The following is a 16,182-nucleotide window of genomic DNA, read 5'->3' as shown; positions in this document are numbered from 1 at the left end:
AGCAGAAGACCGGAGGGAAGAGCGTTCCCCTAACCCCAACCCCAACCCTAATCTGAAGCGGAAGACCGGAGGGAAGAGCGTTCCCTAACCCTAACCCTAACCCTAATCTGAAGCAGAAGACCGGAGGGAAGAGCATTCACTTGTTGCAGAATCAGCTCCCAGTTGGGGTTCAGGACACAAATACCATCTCTACTGTGGACATCTGCACTTGAAGATATCTTAGAACTAAGGCTGGGACTTTAACGTGTTAATTTTGATTAATTAATTACAGAAAAATAGCGCGCTAAAGAAAATAGCGCATTTTAATCGCATTAGTTTTTTCCCCTCGGAACGTTTCTCACGGGACGACTTTCACACGGACGGCGCATCGACCAACCAGACCCCTTGAGAGAGAGGCTGCGTCCGAAATCACATACTTCCACCCTAATGATATTTACTGATATTTGCTGATATTTACTCAAAACTGTGCCGAACTTAAGTATAATTTTTAGTATATACTTTTTAGTTTGGCATTTGGGACGCACCGAGAGAGTTATGACACTTATGTGGACTCCCATTGTAAGCTCCGCGGCGCGATCAAAGTGTTTCACAACTCTCTCTCAAGGTTCTGCAACCAACGTGCATTAGTGTTACAGCGAAGTGCGGCCGTCGTCATAACAACCAACGTGCATTAGTGTTACAGTGAAGTGCGGCCGTCGTCATAACAACCAACGTGCATTAGTGTTACAGCGAAGTGCGTCCGTCGTCATAACAACCAACGTGCATTAGTGTTACAGCGAAGTGCGGCCGTCGTCATAACAACCAACGTGCATTAGTGTTACAGCGAAGTGCGGCCGTCGTCATAACAACCAACGTGCATTAGTGTTACAGCGAAGTGCGGCCGTCGTCATAACAACCAACGTGCATTAGTGTTACAGCGAAGTGCGACCGTCGTCATAACACAAGCTAAGTTGTTACCACAGACGTTAAAGATGGATGAAGTCGCAGACGAAAAGGCTCTCGTTGGTCCCGTGGATGGGATTTTGTTTTAAAAAACGGATGGATGGAAGCGTGCTCTGTTTTCTAATGTGTTTCCATGTTCTGGAATGTACTTGAAACAGTTGAAAGTATTTTGTTATATTTAAGTGTTGTTTACAGAAGGTCCTTGACTAAAGGCTAATTTACTGCACTTTATAGCAAATTGCACTGATTTGTTCTTGGTGAAGCACCACCTTGATAAAAATAAACTGTTTCATAAATTGAATATATGTTTTCACTAGTCAATCATTCACTCGTATACAAAAATCCATTTGAAACCAACAAAAAAAGGAAATCTCATTGTTCTCAGGTCTAAAATTGATATGCGATCAAATTGCGATTAATTGCGATTAATTCATTACAAAGCCTGTAATTAATTCAGAGCCGCATGTGGATCTTTAGCGCCGACCTAGTGGCTCCCTGGAGCTTTTTCAATAATGTTTGACCTTTTTTTTTCCTTTTTTTCTCTTTTTTTCTTCCTTTTTCCTTTCCTTTTTAATCTCGACATTTTGACTTTTTTCTCGAAATTTTGACTTTTTTCTCAACATTTCGACTTTTCTCACGAAGTGCATAATGAAAAAAAAAATCTTCCCCCAGTTATAACTAATATAGATACATGCAGTACAGCATGTGTTGCCTTCATTCTAAGGCTAATACAAGACTTTTGTTTTTTGTGTTTTTGGTCCAATATGTCTCTAAAACATTTTGGGTTTCCGACTGCTGCACTAAGCTAAGCTACTTTAGTGTCATTTCAGTAGTTTTTCATTGTTTTATCTGATACAGTCCCATGTTATTGTTAGTATTTCGGGTCCTCCATGTTCTCGGCTGCTGCCTCTGATAAGCTCTGCAGCTCTGAGCAAACTGAAACTGAAGACTATCAGCGGCTCCACCCAAACACACTAACTGACAGTTACTGCTTGACCGGTGGAGCGAGTCAAGCAAACCGTCCTCATGTTTTTCTTTTCGTCCAAGTGGTTTTGTTGACTGATTTTGGGGTGTATTTAGTAAGTTATTTAACACCAGCTAGCAGATATCTCTATCCAAATTGTTTTACCTATATTCCACTGGAATGAACACTGATACAGGCTGTAGTTTAAGGTAAAATAGGGCTGAATGTGTGTGGTGGATGATGATGTGGATAAAATGTACGATGTAATTTGAATAAAAGTTATAACTAAACAAACACAAAGTCACAGGTAAGCAGTGAGTAACGTGTACAAACAAATGTTAAACAAATGTGAATTCATGCATCATCTCAAATTACCAGCTGTTTTTTTTAAACGTGAACACACACAGTAAAGTATCTGTGTTGATCCTGTGCTATCAGTTTTTGGTCACTTTTCTTCTTGGAGGGAGGGCCGGCCCAAGCCTCCATTACTGCCAATAATACTGATTATTGATCATTCACACAGCCACTATAAACTTATGTCATGTTCTTCCCTGTCACTGCAAATACACTTGTAAAACTAGATGGAAGAACTTTTTGTTGTAGTTAGATTGTAATCCACAGGGATTAAGACCATGGAAGCAGAACAACAGATTAAAAAACTTGCAGAAAAATCTTTCAATTAATATTTATCAAAGTCAGCAACTGCCCCTACTGGCCACACAGAGAAGCAACAGATAAAAGGTCAAAGAGCTGCACGGTTGCAGCAGAGTTGTTTCCATCATCCTACTGTCAGCCTGGCAGGTTTTTACCCATCTATGGTTTTTAATGTTAAATGGGAGCAAATTCAGCTACAAGAGCGGCCTGGGGTTGATTTACACTTAATATTTAAAGAGATAAGTGATATACTGAGTGTCATCTACAGTGTAGTCTACTAAAAGAAACAAAATAATCAAATAGACCATTTATAAACCATTTACTGTTAAAGCAGTACCGATTTTACTTTATTTTACTGATAAAGCAGAGGTTATTATTTTTGGTCCAAAGCATTTTAGGAAGGGATTAGATGGTGTTGCGATGGCTTCCAGTGCAACTGTGAGAAGCATTGGTGTTGTTTTCGATCAGGATTTGTTGTTTTAACCGTATATTGTAAAATAGCATTTTTCTGTAACCCTTTCTTTTACAGTACGGTAATAACCAGGTAATACCATGGTAATTACACTGTAAATACCTAGTAGTACCTTGTATTTACAAGGTAATTACATGGTAACTACCGGGTAATTTACCCAGTAAGTACTAGGTAATTATTACGTATTTTATTGTACCATGTAATTATGTGTATTTACCATGTAATAACATGGTAAATACCTGGTTGTTTAAACTAAACATTACTAGGTAATTACAAAGACATTAGATGGGAACTATGAGGGAAATGACAGGTATTTACTAGGTTAATATTGGTAACTAGCAGTCAATTTACTTTGTAATTACTCTGAAATTACATGAATTATTTCTAAGTAAGTACCAGGTAATTACTAAGTATTTTTCTGCAAACTACCAGGAAATTATAACCTGTATTTGAGGTAGTTACCAGCTAATTACACTTCAATGACCATGTAGTTACCTTGTATTTACTATACATTTCATGGATAACTACCGGGTATTTACCCATTCATTATTGATTCATGTATTATCAATGGATTGGTGCATGTACCCCCGAGGGGTGTAAATGACTCTATTGACCTTGTAATTAACCTGATAGTTACCATGTTTTACCTGGCAATTGGCAGGTACTTACCTTGTAGTTACTTGCCCAGTAATTCTATTTCCTAAGTATTTACCCAATAAGTACAGAAATTTTTACCAGGCTTTTACTCAGTAATTAAAGTGAAACTGGACTGTAAAAGAAAGCGTGTGTAGTTTCCATAATATTCCCTGGTACTTCCTCATTAAGTACAGAAATAATTACCTGATATTTACCCATTAATTAAAGTGAAACTGGACTGTAAAAGAAAGCATGTGTTGTTTCCATAATATTACCTGGTAATTGTATATTACTCTGCACGTAATGTATATTTTCTAAAGTAGGTATTACAAAATAGCAGATCTACAAGCTCAAATCGCTGCACTCAGGGCAGAGTGCTGCGCTATAAGTTTGTAGATCTGCTATTTTTCAGCTGGTGGTGCGTGTAAATGGCAGCAGATTACGTGCAGAGTGAATTAAGCACTTCTGTCATTTTACGTTTTATTTTTATGCTTTTATTTTGAAGAGCACTGTTCTTCCTCTGTTACTTCCGTTATTGACAAAGCTTGACTTCCTGTTCCCGCCCGAGTGTAGCAGCATGCTAACGCTACTCCAGAGTTGGTAAAATATGCAAGCAAATAATTAACTTGTCATATTTTGTGTTGAAACTTATGAAAAGTTATTTTATTGTGGTTCGCCCGGTGTTTTTCAATTCAATTCAATTTTATTTATATAGCGTCTAATACAACAGAGTTGTCTCTAGACGCTTTCCAGAGACCCATACCCAGAACATGACCCCCGAGCAGTTATTACATAAACAATGGCAGGTAAAAACTCCCCTAGTGGGAGAAAAACCTTAAGCCAAACAGTGGCAAGGAAAAACTCCCCTTTAGGAGGGAAGAAACCTTGAGCAGGACCAGGCTCATAGGGGGGGACCCTCCTGCCGAGGGCCAGACTGGTGGGTCAGGGACGGCAACAGCACAGCAGGCAGGTGGAAGCAGCAACGGGATGACCAGGGGTGGGGACCGCAGGCCAGCACGCAGCTCCTGAAGCTCCGGCCCAATCAGCAAGTCCCAGGTTGGGGTGCAGGGTCAGGGAAAGACTTGTGCTCCGTAATGCAAGCTACAAGCCACCCACGACCACCTGCAGAGAGAGAAAAGGGAGGAGAAGGGGGCCAGCAACGGGATGACCAGGGGTGGGGACCGCAGGCCAGCACGCAGCTCCCGAAGCTCCGGCCCAATCAGCAAGTCCCAGGTTGGGGTGCAGGGTCAGGGAAAGACTTGTGCTCCGTAATGCAAGCTACAAGACACCTACGACCACCTGCAGGACAAAAGAGAGAAAAGGGAAGAGAAGGGGGGCCAGCAACGGGATGACCAGGGGTGGGGACCGCAGGCCAGCACGCAGCTCCCGAAGCTCCGGCCCAATCAGCAAGTCCCAGGTTGGGGTGCAGGGTCAGGGAAAGACTTGTGCTCCGTAATGCAAGCTACAAGCCACCCACGACCACCTGCAGGTTCCGGTGTCCGGCAAAGGATGCTGCAACATGGACAAAAGAGAGAAAAGGGAGGAGAAGGGGGGGCCAGCACAAGAAACTACAGGAGCGACTCTGACACACTAAAGTTTACACTACCTAGAGATTTACCAACACCAGCTAGAGGTTTACTAAACACTAACTATAGGCTTTACTAAACAGAAATGTTTTAAGTTTAGTTTTAAAGGTGGAGGTGGTGTCAGCCTCCTTAACCCAGATTGGAAGTTGGTTCCATAGTAGTGGTGCCTGATAGCAGAACGCCCACCCTCCAAATCTACATTTAGATACTCTAGGAACTACGAGTAAACCTGCACTCTGAGAACGGAGAGCTCTGACAGGAACATAAGGAAGTATCAGGTCTTGCAAATAATGCGGAGCTAAGCCGTTTTGGGCTTTATACGCAAGTAATAAAATTTTCAATTGGATTCTGAATTTTACGGGTAACCAATGGAGCGACGCTAACACTGGAGAGACGTGGTCTCTCCTGCTAATTCCTGTCAGTACTCGTGCTGCTGCATTTTGGATCAGCTGGAGCCTATTCAGCAAATTACTTGGACATCCTGCTAACAACACATTACAGTAATCTAGTCTAGAAGATACAAACGCATGAACTAGTTTTTCTGCATCACTCTGCAAGAGGATTTTCCTAATCTTTGCAATATTACGGAGATGGAAAAAGGCTATTTTACAAACCTGATTGACATATGGTTTAAACGACAAATCCTGATCGAAAATAACACCAAGGTTTCTCACAGTTGCACTGGAAGCCATCGCAACACCATCTAATCCCTTCCTAAGATGCTCTGGACCAAGAATGATAACCTCTGTTTTATCTGAATTTAGAAGCAGGAAATTTCTGGACATCCAGTCCTTGATGTCCCTAAGACATGCCTGAAGTTTAACTAACGGTTCTATTTCATCCGGCTTCATAGACAAGTAGAGCTGCGTATCATCAGCATAACAATGAAAGTGTATGCCGTGATTCTGGATTATACTTCCCAATGGCTGCATGTATAAACTGAACAAGATTGGCCCTAGCACTGAACCCTGCGGAACACCATAACAGACCCTCGACTGTTCTGAAGAAACCTCATGTACATGAACAAACTGGAACCTGTCAGATAGATATGATTTAAACCAACGTAGAGCTGTCCCTTTAATCCCAACAACATGCTCTAACCTGTGCAGTAAAATGCCATGATCTATAGTGTCAAAAGCAGCACTGAGGTCCAGTAGAACCAGTATGGACACTAATCCCTTATCTGAGGCCATAAGGAGGTCATTCGTGACTCGAACCAGTGCTGTCTCTGTGCTATGATGCATTCTGAACCCTGACTGAAAGACTTCAAACAGATCATTTCTATACAAATAGTCACATAACTGGCTTGAAACTGCCTTTTCCAGAATTTTAGACACAAATGGAAGGTTGGAAATTGGTCTATAATTAGCTAAGGTGTCTGGGTCAAGAGAAGGTTTTTTTAAGTAAAGGTTTAATTACTGCGACTTTGAAAACCTGTGGTACATATCCTAAACTTAGGGATAGGTTAATTTGGTCCAGTATTGTCGTACCAATAAGAGAAAAAATATGTTTGAATAGTCGAGTCGGGATGGGGTCTAACATACATGTGGTTGACTTAGCTCTATTAACGAGTGAGGTCAGCTCAGGGAGGTCTATAGGATCAAAACAGTCTAGAGATTTTTGTTGTTTACATGTCTCAAATCTTTGCTTCTGTGAGGGTCTCTGGGAAAAAAAATTGAGATTAAGGGTGATGGTCAAATGCAGATAATACTGGGTCCTAGACATGCCAGTTTGAGATCTAAATATGTTGTTATATCGTTATTGAATGCACTGTATTTTTTATTTGTTGCATTGATTGACTGAATGTGCCTATATTTTCAACACTGTGCCTAGTTTTATGTTTTACACTATGCAATACGTTTTACACTGTACAATATGTTTTTATACACAACTTTGTATATTTTTCTTTATCCTTTTGAAGAAAAAAAAAAAGTCTTTGACAGATCACCTGTTTTGGCGTATTTGTTACAAGGTGGTGGTGGTGTGTGAGGAGGGATATGTGAGGGGGTGTGTGTGAGGGGGTGTGTGTGAGGAGGTGTATGTGAGGGGGTGTATGTGAGGGGGTGTGTGTGAGGGGGGATATGTGAGGGGGTGTGTGTGAGGGGGTATATGTGAGGCGGTGTGGTCCAACTTTCTAATTGCGGGGTAAAGGGGAGGTAATTATCAGACGTTTTGCCAATTGTTCAAATCTTTATAATTATAATCTACAATTACCAGGTAATATTATGGAAACAACACACGCTTTCTTTTACAGTTCAGATTCACTTTAATTCATGGGTAAATATCATGTAATTATGTCTGTACTTAATGATGAGGTACCTGGTAATATTATGGAAACAACACACGCTTTCTTTTACCGTCCAGTTTCACCTCAATTAATGGGTAAATATCAGGTAATTATTTCTGTACTTAATGAGGAAGTACCAGGGAATATTATGGAAACTACACACGCTTTCTTTTACAGTCCAGTTTCACTTTAATTACTGAGTAAAAGCCTGGTAAAAATGTCTGTACTTATTGGGTAAATACTTAGGAAATAGAATTACTGGGCAAGTAACTATAAGGTAAGTACCTGCCAATTGCCAGGTAAAACATGGTAACTATCAAGTTAATTACAAGGTCAATAGAGTCATTTACACCCTCGGGGGTACATGCACCAATCCATTGATAATACATAAATCAATAAAGAATGGGTAAATACCCGGTAGTTATCCATTAAATGTATAGTAAATACAGGGTAACTACATGGTCATTGAAGTGTAATTAGCTGGTAACTACCTCAAATATAGGTTATAATTTCCTGGTAGTTTGCAGAAAAATACTTAGTAATTACCTGGTACTTACTTAGAAATAATTCATGTAATTACAAGGTAAATTGACTGGTAGTTACCAATATTAACCTAGTAAATAACTGTAATTTCCCTCATAGTTCCCAGCTAATATCTTTGTAATTACCTAGTAATGTTTAGTTTAAACAACCAGGTACACATAATTACATGGTAAAAGAAAAAAACGTAATAATTACCTAGTACTTACTGGGTAAATTTCCCGGTAGTTACCATGTAATTACCTTGTAAATACAAGGTACTACTAGGTAATTACAGTGTAATTACCATGGTATTACCTGGTTATTACTGTACTGTAAAAGAAAGGGTTACCCATTTTTCCATCTCCGTAATATCGCAAAGATTAGGAAAATCCTCTCCCAGAGTGATGCGGAAAAACTAATTCACGCGTTTGTATCTTTTCGACTAGATTACTATAATGTGTTATTAGCAGGATGTCCAAGTAATTCTCTGAATATCCTTCAGCTGATCCAAAATGCAGCAGCCCGAGTGCTAACAGGAATCAGCAGGAGAGACCACGTCTCTCCAGTGTTAGCGTCGCTCAATTGGTCCCTGTAAAACAAAATGTTGTTATTTGTGTATAAAGCCCAAAACGGTTAGCTCCGCGATATTTTCAAAACCTGATAGTGCCTTATGTTCCTGGCAGAGCTCTCCGTTCTCAGAGTGCAGGTTTACTCGTAGTTCCTAGAGTATCCAAATGTAGATTTGGAGGACGGTTCTTCTGCTATCAGGAACTGTTACTATGGAAACAACTTCCAATCTGGGTTAAGGAGGCTGACACCACCTCCACCTTTAAAACTAAACTGAGAACCTTTCTGTTTAGTAAACCTCCTGTTAGTGTTAGTAAACCTGTAGTTAGTGTTTAGTAAACCTCTAGTTAGTGTTAGTAAACCTCTAGTTAGTGTTAGTAAACCTCTAGTTAGTGTTAGTAAACCTATAGTTAGTGTAAACTCTAGTGTGTTAGAGTCAGTAGTCATAGCTGCAGCTATAGAACAAGACTATAATAGTTAGTCTCAAACATATGCTGCTATAGAGCTACGCTGCAGGGGGCACTGACATGATCCATTGGGCGGTGCCCATGACCCTTCCTCCTCTTTCCTTTCTCAGTTATTAATTAGAAGTATCTCATCACCATCACTGTTCTCCATTGTTCTTGTAGTTTGTTGTGCTCGTCACTCCGCCCCTCCCCTCTTTTTCTCTCTTATGCATGTTTGCCGGCCAGATGGGAATATGTCCAACCAGTCAACATGTGTTTTGTGGATCTGGAGAAGTGATTTGACCGTGTACCTCGTGCCATTCTGTGGGGGGTCAGTGAGTATGGAGTCCGGGGCCCTCTATTAAGGGCTCTCCGGTCTCTGTATGATCGGAGCAGGAGTCTGGTTCGCATTGCCGGCAGTAAGTCAGACTTGTTCCCGGTGCATGTTGGACTCCGGCAGGGCTGCCCTTTGTCACCGGTCCTGTTCATAATTTTTATGGACAGGATTTCTAGGCGCAGCCAGGGGCCGGAGGGAATCCGGTTTGGGAACCACAGGATTTCATCTCTGCTTTTTGCGGATGACGTTGTCCTGTTGGCTTCATCGGACCGGGACCTTCAGCATGTGCTGGGGCGGTTTGAGGCCGAGTGCGACGCGGCAGGGATGAGAATCAGCACCTCCAAAACCGAGGCCATGGTTCTCCACCGGGAAAGGGTGGCGTACCTTCTCCGGGTGGGTGGAGAAGTCCTGCCTCAGGTGGAGGAGTTCAAGTATCTCGGGGTCTTGTTCACCAGTGAGGGAACGATGCAGCGGGACATTGACAGACGGATCGGTGCAGCGTCCGCAGTTATGCGGTCGGTGTACCGGACCGTCGTGGTGAAGAGGGAGCTGAGTCGAGAGGCGAAGCTCTCTATTTACCGGTCAATCTACGCCCCTACCCTCACCTATGGTCATGAACTTTGGGTAGTGACCGAAAGGACGAGATCGCGGATACAAGCGGCCGAGATGAGTTTCCTCCGCAGGGTGGCTTGACGCTCCCTTAGAGATAGGGTGAGGAGTTCAGTCACCCGGGAGGAGCTCGGAGTCGAGCCGCTGCTCCTTCACATTGAGAGGAGTCAGCTGAGGTGGCTTGGGCATCTGTACCGGATCCTCCTGGACGCCTCCCTAGGGAGGTGTTCCAGGCATGTCCCACCGGGAGGAGACCCCGGGGAAGACCCAGGACACGCTGGAGAGACTACGTTTCTCGACTGGCCTGGGAACGTCTCGGATTCCCCTCGGAAGAGCTGGAGGAAGAGCTGGAGGAAGAGATGGAGGAAGAGCTGGAGGAAGAGATGGAGGAAGTGTCTGGGGTGAAGGAAGTCTGGGCATCTCTGTTGAGACTGCTGCCCCTGCGACCCGGGAACGGATAAGCAGAAGAAGATGGATGAATGAATGGATGGATGGATGGATGGATGGATGGATGGATGGATGGATGGATGAATGGATGGATGGATGGATGGATGGATGGATGGATGGATGGATGGATGGATGGATGGATGGATGGATGGATGGATTTGACGTAGAGTATTGTAAGCCAGAAATCATGCTGCCAGTGCTTATGATGCAGATGTAATGATGGAAGAATATAGTATATGACTTTTCTTTAGCTAAAATACTTTAGTGTGTCTGTCTTTTACATCATCCTTTATATATTTCTCTTAAGAGCAACATCTTCAGAAACTGAGGAAACTACCAAACTCTATCCACGTCCCTGCATCAGTCCAAGTGGAGGAGACACCTGCCGTGTCTGCATGGACTAAAACACAGTCAGCCGCTGAGACAAAGTCCCAGACTGCAGTGCCAGAGCTGTTGGATCGCCAGTTTGCACCTGAGACTCAAATAGAGCCGTGTTGTGATCTGTGCAGATTGTACCCAAAATCAATCACTGTAATAACCCTTTTTTTTATGCAGCAGCCTAAAAAATGACTTTTTATGCTGCTGCCTGTTTGAAAACAGCAGAAAGCTGCATATTACTGCCACCTGGTGGTCAGCTGTGTTATTTGTTCACAGCTGACCACCATCGATGGGCAGCATGCTATCATTGTCTTTCTCATCTCGCCATGTTTCCGTGAGTGCAAGAATATACAGGACTGTCTCAGAAAATTAGAATATTGTGATAAAGTTCTTTATTTTCTGTAATGCAAAAATGTCATACATTCTGGATTCATTACAAATCAACTGAAATATTACAAGCCTTTTATTATTTTAATATTGCTGATCATGGCTTACAGCTTAAGAAAACTCAAATATCCTATCTCAAAAAATTTGAATATTCTGGGAATCTTAATCTTAAACTGTAAGCCATAATCAGCAATATTAAAATAATAAAAGGCTTGCAATATTTCAGTTGATTTGTAATGAATCCAGAATGTATGACATTTTTGTTTTTTTAATTGCATTACAGAAAATAAAGAACTTTATCACAATATTCTAATTTTCTGAGACAGTCCTGTAGTTAACTTGCGATTAATCGTATATTAATGGTACATTTACTCACACATTTTTTGCTGTTCTAAGTTACCTTAAGGTATTTTTTAATGTTTTTAATACTGTTAACAACATGAGAAATATGCCAATGTTTAATCAACTTTCCACAAGAAAAAAAAGCTTTTGACCTGAATGTAACATTCCTTCATAAATACAAACACAATGTAAACCCCAACTTTACACTTGTAAAGACTAACTTAAGATTCCTTGTTTTTTTAAGCAGCTCAATGTAAAACAATGAACCGTATGCATCACAAACATTGTACAAGAAGTGCATTGGTCAGTTACATTTTCCATGTAATTATGTCTTGCAAGCTGCTATCCAGCGTTGTCTGTTTTTGACGAGGGGAGGGAGCTATTACTGCATCGGTCGTGTGTTTGGCTGCAAGTGTATTTGAGACTCGGCGTATTTCGATGGTAATTCATTTCAAATCGACATGCAAATAACTTTAGTCTTGTCCAGCGAACCATCTGCATCTTTTTGAAAGTGAACTTGCCATTGAAAAGTCCCTTTTCATTCTCCGTCTTTCCTTGTTTTTAAAAAAAAGCTCACGCAGTAGTTCACCATTCTTTTTCTAAAGCTACGGGTGCCGTCGACCGCCAGAAATGATAAAATGCGCCGTATTATTAACGCGTTAACTTTGACAGACCTAGTATAAACACGATACTAATCTATTTTTAAAATCAATTATGGTTGTGTTGATGTTTTTAACCTTCTCTATGATGAGTCCAGGACTTGCAAGAGTATCCATTCATGTATATGGACCCTCTCTCCTCAGAAATGGTTCTGCTGCCTCTCCCATTTACGGACATTTTCACCGGTACAGAATGTACCGAGCCAGTCTGTAAAACAGTAAAACAACGTTCCTGCTTCACTGCAGATACTTGACATTAATCCGGTCGTCGCTCTGCCTATGTTGCATATTTACGGAAAAGTACTAGGGCCATGCAAGAGAAAAAATAATTGAGAGGGGAAGATTTTTTTTTTACTGTGCACTTCAAGACAAAAGTCGAAATGTCGAGAAAAATCTCGAGAAAAATGTTGAAATGTCGAGATTAATGTTGAAATACACAACATTGCCCAGGCAGGTGGAAGCAGCAGCGGGATGACCGGGGGTGGGGGGACGCAGGCAGGTGGAAGCAGCAACGGGATGACCAGAGGGGGGGGGGGGGGCGCAGGCAGTTGGAAGCAGCAACGGGGTGACCGGGGGTGGGATATTTTGCTGTCAAATGTGATTCTAATGCTGGTAAAAGGACTGTTGTGTACGGGGCCATGTATGAGTGGAATTAATTTCCCAAACACATCACACAATCAAATAATAACATTCAAATTATTAGTTAAGCAACATCTTCAGTATAAGTAACAATTCTAGAACATTGAAACAGAGATCACTGAAACAGGCTGAGACTGATTGTCTGACCTGCTGGAAATTGAAACATAGTTGGTTATGACTGTTGGTGAATGTATTTTTTTCTTTCTTTTTTCTGTATTAGATCAGTTATGAAGTTCTAGACTACAAATGAAATGAAATTCTGGACTGCTTTTCAGACTTTTTGACGACCTCAGATGAAATCTTAACTGTGCAGTGTTTTTGTTTTGTTTTGTGTTATATTCTCATTTCACTGTCTTCATTTTGTGGAATGTCTGCTTTTTTTTTGCAGAGTATTATTAATTTGATATTCTCTTTATCTAGTGGAAATGTATTTGGTTTGCTTTTATTATGTGATGTTTAGTACTGTATTATTTTAAAATGTTTGGCGGACCCCAGGAAGAATAGCTGCAGTCATGATGTAGTTAATGGGGATCCTAATTAAACAATTAAAACAGTTAAACAGCAGGACCTGGTTGCAACTTAAACCCTTAAATCCTATTGAAGAGTAAAGGGGAACGAACGAAGAGGGGTTTAATATTAGGTTTCTAATTTAAATTAGTTCACTTTGGCATGAATGTGTGAAGACGGCGGTAATCAGGTGGCAGGCTCGCCACCTGTTCCTTGAAATACAGAATTGTTACGTAATTGGGAATTAAAAGTTGCGTTCCGTATTGGAACGCAGTTTATTCTGTATTTCACAATTGTCCCATGATGCACCTCTTTCACACTCGCACACACATGAACAACAAACTAATAAAATAAACAAAATAAAGGACAGGATATATTTAAGACAGCAACATGTGTTGGTTCGCTCTGTTATTTATTGATGTCACTTCATTCGTTTCAGTAAATCAAACTAAGGTGAAACAAATATATTAATCAAATATATTATTTCCCACTAGATGCAAAGTGAGATATTTCAAGCCTTTATTTGTTATAATTTTGATGATTATGGCTCACAGTTTATGAAAACCCCAAATAAAAAAATTAAAAAAAAATTGGAATATTTTATGAAATTAATAAACAATTCAATCATCAAAATGATAACAGATAAAAGCTTAATATATCTTGCTTTGCATGTAATGAGACTAATATAGTAGTTTCACCTTGTAAGTTGAATTATTGAAATAAATTAACTTTTACACCATATTCTAATGTTCCGACCTTCACCTGTAGCTGTATTTATATTTACTTGCATGTACATTTGGGCTGATGTGACATACATAGCATTTCAGTTGCTAGTATGGTTGTCTGTCTGCACAGTCAGTTCAATGCTATTAAAGCACTTTAAACTTTATATCAAATCATTTTGTTCTTTCATATAAAATAAACACATTTCTATGCAGTTTAGAAGTTTTGGGGATGTTCCTTTTTTTGGCTCCTGCGCTGCTGAAATCGGGGCATCCCTTATTTCTATTTCTGAAAAGTGGCAACCCTACATTAAGAGAACCAGTGAGTACATCCTGCATTTCAGAGGATTAGTGGTGGATAGAAACGCGCTTTCAGAGGTAACAAAACTGAATCTGAGGACACTTTCTCCCACAAGTCTTCTCCTTCCCCTCGGGTTTTGGTTGTGATGATCTACTTGTTATATTTTTGAACAGTTTTCATGCCAGGAGGGATCTTTCTTCCCGTTTACTGCGGTGCTGGAGCTGGACTGACGTCATCGCAGTGACAAGAAAGAGCCACGTGGTTAAAGTAGCTTCAACCGGAAATGATGTAGACGTCTTCACAATAAAGGTCGCAACTGTTTTTTTTTTTGTAAAGGTGATGTTATAAAGAATACTCGAGTTGTAAAAAAGAATCAGGGGGGATGGTGGATTTTATCATATGGGGACAGATAATTTGTGCTGATTACAAATAATATAATATATTACAAATAATAGCAGTGACCAAAACACCTGCAGAAATACTGCAGGAATGACATAGCAGCAGTTAAATGCAGCCTTCTGTAAGCTTTAAATATCCACTGGGCTTACATCAAATACATCAAAACACAACAATCTGAACTTATCAATATGACTCTGTCCTTCACAGGATAAGTAAAATGGATCACTGCAAAAACTCAAAATCTTAACAAGAATATTTGTCTTATTTCTAGTTAAAATGTCTCATTTTAGTAAAAAAATCTCATTACACTTAAAACAAGACTCATCACTGGAAAAAACAACAATTTTCACCTGTTTCAAGTAGATTTTCACTTAAAATAAGTAGAAAAATCTGCCAGTGGAACAAGATTTTTTTGCTTGTAATAAGAAGATAAATCTCGTCCCACTGGCAGATTGTTCTACTTATTTCAAGTGAAAATTTACTTGAAACAGGTGAAAATTGTCAAATAAGTTATTTTTCTGGTGATGACTCTAAATGTTGAAATAGCAGTAAAACCACATTCATTGATGAAATGACATAAGGGATGGAAAGGGGGGATGGCAGTTTTACAGGGGGGATGATTTGGACCGTTTTTATTTCAGGGGGGGATGATTTGGACCGTTTTTATTTCAGGGGGGGATGCCATCGTCCCTCATCCCACCTCATCCCCCCTCAACTCCAGTACTGCTTCTAGGCCGAAAAACGTCCCTCTCCTACCACAGGGCCGTTTCTTTGCCCCGTAAAGGTTCCTGAGGGCCCCTTCATAGGGCTGTTCCTGGTAATGGAAACACGTGCAGACGGCCCTGTAAAATCTACCCAGAACTCCTGCTAGCCCTGTAGTGCCTGTAGTGGCTTTAGCTGTCTTACACAGCTGCAAACATGTTGTTTCCATAACTGCAGGTTATTTAGTCCAAAACCAGCTCTGTTCTGTAAAACCGCTGTACTGGAGACGCCCTGGGTCACTCCTGCTATGAAACTTGAGACGCACGTTTTGACCCTCTTGCATGCAAAGGTTAATTAAATAATTTACTAATTAATTGTCAAATTTTATTTCAGAGTGCTCTAATATTATTTCAGTTTTATTCAGGTATTGCAGTCACCTTGAGTGTTTTTAAAATGTGTTTCTATAGATGTATTAGATACTATTTTCCACAACAATAACTGTGCAGATGACACACAAATCTATATAACCATCTCACCAGGAGACTATAATCCAATCCAGGCATTGATCAAATGCATTGATCAAATGAAAAAGCTAGTTAATGAAGTTAAATGAAGACAAAACGGTAACAGCAGTGTCTGGAGCCAAGGAAGAAATAGTAAAAGTCACTCCAAGAGCC

This window comes from Cololabis saira, chromosome 2, assembly GCF_033807715.1.
Source record: "Cololabis saira isolate AMF1-May2022 chromosome 2, fColSai1.1, whole genome shotgun sequence".
Taxonomy (NCBI): domain Eukaryota; kingdom Metazoa; phylum Chordata; class Actinopteri; order Beloniformes; family Belonidae; genus Cololabis; species Cololabis saira.
This window is presented reverse-complemented; position numbering follows the sequence as displayed.